General features: G+C 40.4%; 1 non-coding gene across 1 annotated transcript; it reads left to right on the top strand.

Annotated features, from left to right (window-relative positions):
• Window positions 1-2,382: 2,382 nt before the first annotated feature.
• Window positions 2,383-2,489, top strand: LOC131244662 (small nucleolar RNA R71). The gene has a single exon (XR_009170443.1). It is a non-coding gene; the product is annotated as a small nucleolar RNA R71 (small nucleolar RNA).
• The last annotated feature ends 2,345 nt before the right edge of the window (window positions 2,490-4,834 follow it).

The following is a 4,834-nucleotide window of genomic DNA, read 5'->3' as shown; positions in this document are numbered from 1 at the left end:
TGGTTGTAGCCCGAATACCCGTTAAGGAAATCAGAATAGGAATTTTGTAAATCCATGGATCTGATCAATGAATGGTAAAGGGAAGTGGTCTTTCCTCGTGACGGTATTCAACTTCCTGTAGTCAATGCACATTCTCCAACCAGTAGTGACTCTAGTTGGCACGAGTTCATTATTAGCATTAGCTACGATGGTGATTCCGGACTTCTTAGGGACCACTTGAGTTGGACTCACCCATTGACTATCAGATATAGGGTATATAATACCCACGTCTAATAGTTTAAGAACCTCGGCCTTAACCACTTCCTTCATATTTGGATTTAGTCTACGTTGTGGTTGCCGAGCGGTTTTTGCATTATCCTCAAGATATATGCGGTGAGTACATATTGAGGGATCGATTCCCTTGAGGTCCGCTATCGTCCATCCCAGGGCTCCTTTATGCTCAATGAGAGTAGATATGAGCATACTCTCCTGTTCTTTCTCCAGGTGGGCAGAGATCACCACCGGGTATGTCTCATCTTGACCTAAATAGGCATATTTCAAATCAGAGGGCAAAGGTTTTAGGTCAAGCTTCGGCGGCTTGAGGTTAGACGGTAGAGGCACTACATCGGTTCGTGGTAATTCTTCAAATTGTGGCCTCCACCGGTTAACTTCAAGTACCGGTGCAGTATCAAGCAAGGCGCACGTCTCCCTAATCATGTCATCATCAAAATCATGGGAGTGGGCCAGGCACGTCTCTAGATGGTCGGAGGATAAGGTCAGAGATGTCGTATTTTCCACGAAAGAGTCAATCATGTTAATGTCGTGGAAATCATCATCATCCTCTGAGTTGCTGCCGTTATTGAAAAAAATGTTTGACTCCAATGTCAAATTTCCAAAAGACATAGTCATGATACCATTCCTGCAATTGATAATTGCATTTGACGTGGCAAGGAATGGGCGACCAAGAATGACGGAATTCCTAAGTGCTCATGTTATTGATGGGTTCGGTGTCCAGTGATGATAAAATCTACAGGATAGTAAAATCTATCGACTGACTAACACATCTTCAATTATCCCTCTTGGTACACGAACAGAGCGATCAAAGAAGTTGTAGTGTGGTTAGGGTGGGTTTTAATTCACCCAAACCTAGCCGTTTGTATACCGAGTAGGGAATCGATTGACGCTCGGTTCCTAAGTCAAGAAGTGCGTGATCAATTCGATGGTTCCTGATTACACATGATATGGTTGGGCTACCGGGATCCTTAAATTTCTGCGGCACGTCTTGCTTCAGGATGGCACTCACTTTCTCAGTCAAGAAGATTTTCTTTTGAATAATTTTCCGTCGTTTGGTCGTGCATAAGTCTTTCAGGAATTTGGCATATGAAGGTATCTGTTTAACGACATCAAGTAGAGGAATGTTGACTTTCACCTGTTTCAACACCTCTAGGATATCCTGAGAGTTAGAAAGAGGTTTTGGTGAAACCAACCGTTGAGGGAATGGAGCAACTGGCTTCTCTAGAAGTTCCGGTTCTACTTTTTGTGGGGCATCACCGGATCCATCATTGTTGTCCTCTTCTGGTTCTTGAGGCTTTTCGGGCCTAACCGGAAGAGTTTTATCAATGATTTTCCCACTCCTAAGAGTGGTGATGGATTTAGCATACCCCATCTGATTTGAAGAGCTGGGATCATTATTCTCGTACTGCGGTTTAGGATTGGGGAGAGGTTGTGCAGGAAGCATCCCCTTTTCTATAACCGTCATACGAGAATCTATCTTTTGCATAAAATCTGTGATTCCCCGCATTGCCTGAGCCAGCTCTTGTATGGAATTTTGAACCGGTTCCTCTTGAGGTTTCACTTGATTTGGATTTTGATTGAAGAAACCTGGAGGAGTCGCCGTTTGTCCATTTCTCCAACTAAAGTTTGGATGATTTTTCCAGCCAGGATTGTATGTGTTGGAGTTAGGTCCAGTAAAAGGTCTTTGATAATTATTTACGGCATTGGCTTGTTCATTCAACACTCCTCGAAAGGCAGGTATTGTAGGACAGTTTTCAGTTGTGTGAATGTTGCAATCACAGATGCCGCAAACAATTTCATTGACCTTATCCTTCTTTCCTTCCATGGCCTCAACTTTCCTTATGAGCGTAGTCACTTTACACTTGAGATCATCCTCTTCTTTCAAGAGATATAACCCACCTTTCTCCTTTAATTGAGTCGGCCTAGACGTGGTGTTCGCCATTGGGTAATAGTCCCATGATTGTATTTTTTTCAGCGAGACTATCGAGGTAATCCCATACCTCGTCAACATCTTTGTTGATGAACTCTCCATTACACATTGTCTCGACCATTTGGCGCATGGAAGATGTCAGTCCATCATAGAAAAAATTTGTAATGCGCCATGTTTCAAATCCGTGTTGTGGGCATGAACTGACCAAATCTTTGAACCTTTCCCAACATTGGAAGAATGTTTCATCTTCCTTTTGGGCAAAGTTCATGATCGCTTTTCTGAGGGTAATCGTTTTATGATGTGGGAAGAATTTTTTTATGAATTCCCTCTGCATGTCGTTCCATGTGCCAATGGATCTAGGACGCAGTGAATGTAACCACGTCTTAGCTTTCTCTTTTAAAGAAAAAGGAAAGAGTTTCAGCCTAATTGTATCCTCAGATACATTAGGAAAACATAATGTAGCTATAATCTCATCGAACTCTTTCAAATGTAAGTATGGACTTTCTGATTCAAGTCCATGGAATTTGGGAAGGAGTTGGATAACTCCTGGCTTGATGTCCATTTGTCCTGTATTTTCAGGAAAAATCATGCATGAGGGCATACTCACTCCCGCCGGTTGCAGATAATCTCGTAAAGTACGAGGCGGGGGTGCCTGTTGCACCTCATTTTCATCTTGGGTATCCTCCACCCTGGGTGGAAGTAAAGGAGGTTGGTCTTCAGCTATAACTTCAGTTAACTCAGGGGATTTCGAGCGGTGTCTAGTCCTGCGATGGATAGTCAACCCCTCAACCAATCCTCCTTCAGTCAAGAGACGTCGAGTGTTGTCACGGGCCCACTTGGGCATGAAAACACTCGCAACCCTCAATTAAAAACCTAATCCTAAGAAAGGAAAAGAAAAGCTAGAAAGAAAGAGAGAGTTGGAAAGAAATTACCAAATTGAAGCCCCTAAGTTAAGGACCTGCAAAATAAAACAAAAATAAGTTAGATTCTAAAAAGGGGAAAAACAATCTTTTAAAAGAAAGATAACAGTAAACTGATTTCTGAAAGAAAGTGGAAACTTCTAAAATAAATTAAGAAAGTCCTAAACTTAAAAAGTAAATTACTACAAGAGAATTGAAAATTAGAAAGTAGGGAAGGAGCTTACTGAATTAGAAATTTCTATCTTAAAGGCCTACAAAATAGGAATGTTAGTTTTTAAACAAAAATTCTAAAAATAAACTAGGAAACAAATTAGATTCTAAGAGAGTTAAAGTTAGAAAGTTATTAGAGAACAAAAATTCTAAAAACAAAAAAAAGTTTCTAAACTATTTCCTACAAATAGAGAAATACTAGAGTTAGAAAATTTCTAAGATTTAAACCTTAATTTTAAAAATAGAAAAAGTAGAGAAATTAGGAAGGAATTACCAATTTAAGAACTTATGTCAGGATCCTACAAAACAGGAAAACAAGTTAAGTCTTAAAAATAGAATAAAATAAAATAAAAACTTTTAGCCTAAAGTTAGTAAAATCCTAATCCTAACCTAATTCTAAAACTAATTAATTTCAAAAAAACGTAAATGTCAATCCCCGGCAACGGCGCCAAAAACTTGTTCACTCCCCAAGTATAGGGTTGTGATGTAGTAATAAACTCGGTAAGACCGAGGTCGAATCCACAGGGACTGAAACTTGTACATTTCCTGAAACTAGGTAGAAATAGAACTAGCCTAAGATGTAACCAAAATCAAATGTAAATTTAAGGAATAATTGGTGAATAATTATCTAAAACTTAAGGAATTCAGAGAAGAGAAACTAGGGATTCAGAGGATCCACTTGTAGGGATCAGGGAGATCTTTTGCCTGCATCAAGGATTATGGAATTCAAACTGAACTTACTTGATCTGATTTTCAAGAGATGAAAGGTGTATGAATTAGAATGGATTCCATCACCAAACCATGCCCAGGAGACAAAGTAAACAACAGAATTAAACTAATTACCACCCAACCAACAATGTATGAAGATCAGGAAGGGTACTGTCATCCTACCATGCCCATGGGACAATGATGAACAACAGGGGTTCCTGACTTCATAAACATAAAAAGGGAAAGAAATACTCAAAGCCATTGCAAACCCATTGTAATTTCAGTCACAACAGACCATTAAAGACTGAGAAAATATTCTTTTAATAATCAACTCAAAACCAAGTTCAGTTCATAAATTTAAATGAAAAGCAGGAAATAGTGTCTCCCATCTCGCTACAGGCTTCACCTCTTAGCCCTAGCTAAGAGGATTAGCCACACATGGATGGGCTGATTAAACAACAAAATAAAAATAAAAAGGAAAAGAAAGGAACAAGAAGGAAAGAGAGAGAAAACCCAGCCTTACACGCTGCCTCCCACGTTCCAGAGCTCCTGTCACCTTCAACTTTCTTCCCTTTCTTTTTCTCAATCCTCCTCACGAGCCAGCCCTCCAAAATCTTCCTCCTTTTCCACGTTTTCCCTGCCCAGCACGTTCAGCAGCAACCGACCTCCTCAGCAGCAAAGCACGTTCAGCAGCAGCCTACCGCAAACCGTTCCTCCTTTCTTCCAACCAAAGATAGCCTCATGGCCGTCCTCCCTTCTCTCCTTTTATCCTTCCTCCAAGAGCTGCTGCAGA

This window comes from Magnolia sinica, chromosome 4, assembly GCF_029962835.1.
Source record: "Magnolia sinica isolate HGM2019 chromosome 4, MsV1, whole genome shotgun sequence".
NCBI classification, from domain to species: domain Eukaryota; kingdom Viridiplantae; phylum Streptophyta; class Magnoliopsida; order Magnoliales; family Magnoliaceae; genus Magnolia; species Magnolia sinica.
This window is presented reverse-complemented; position numbering and strand designations above follow the sequence as displayed.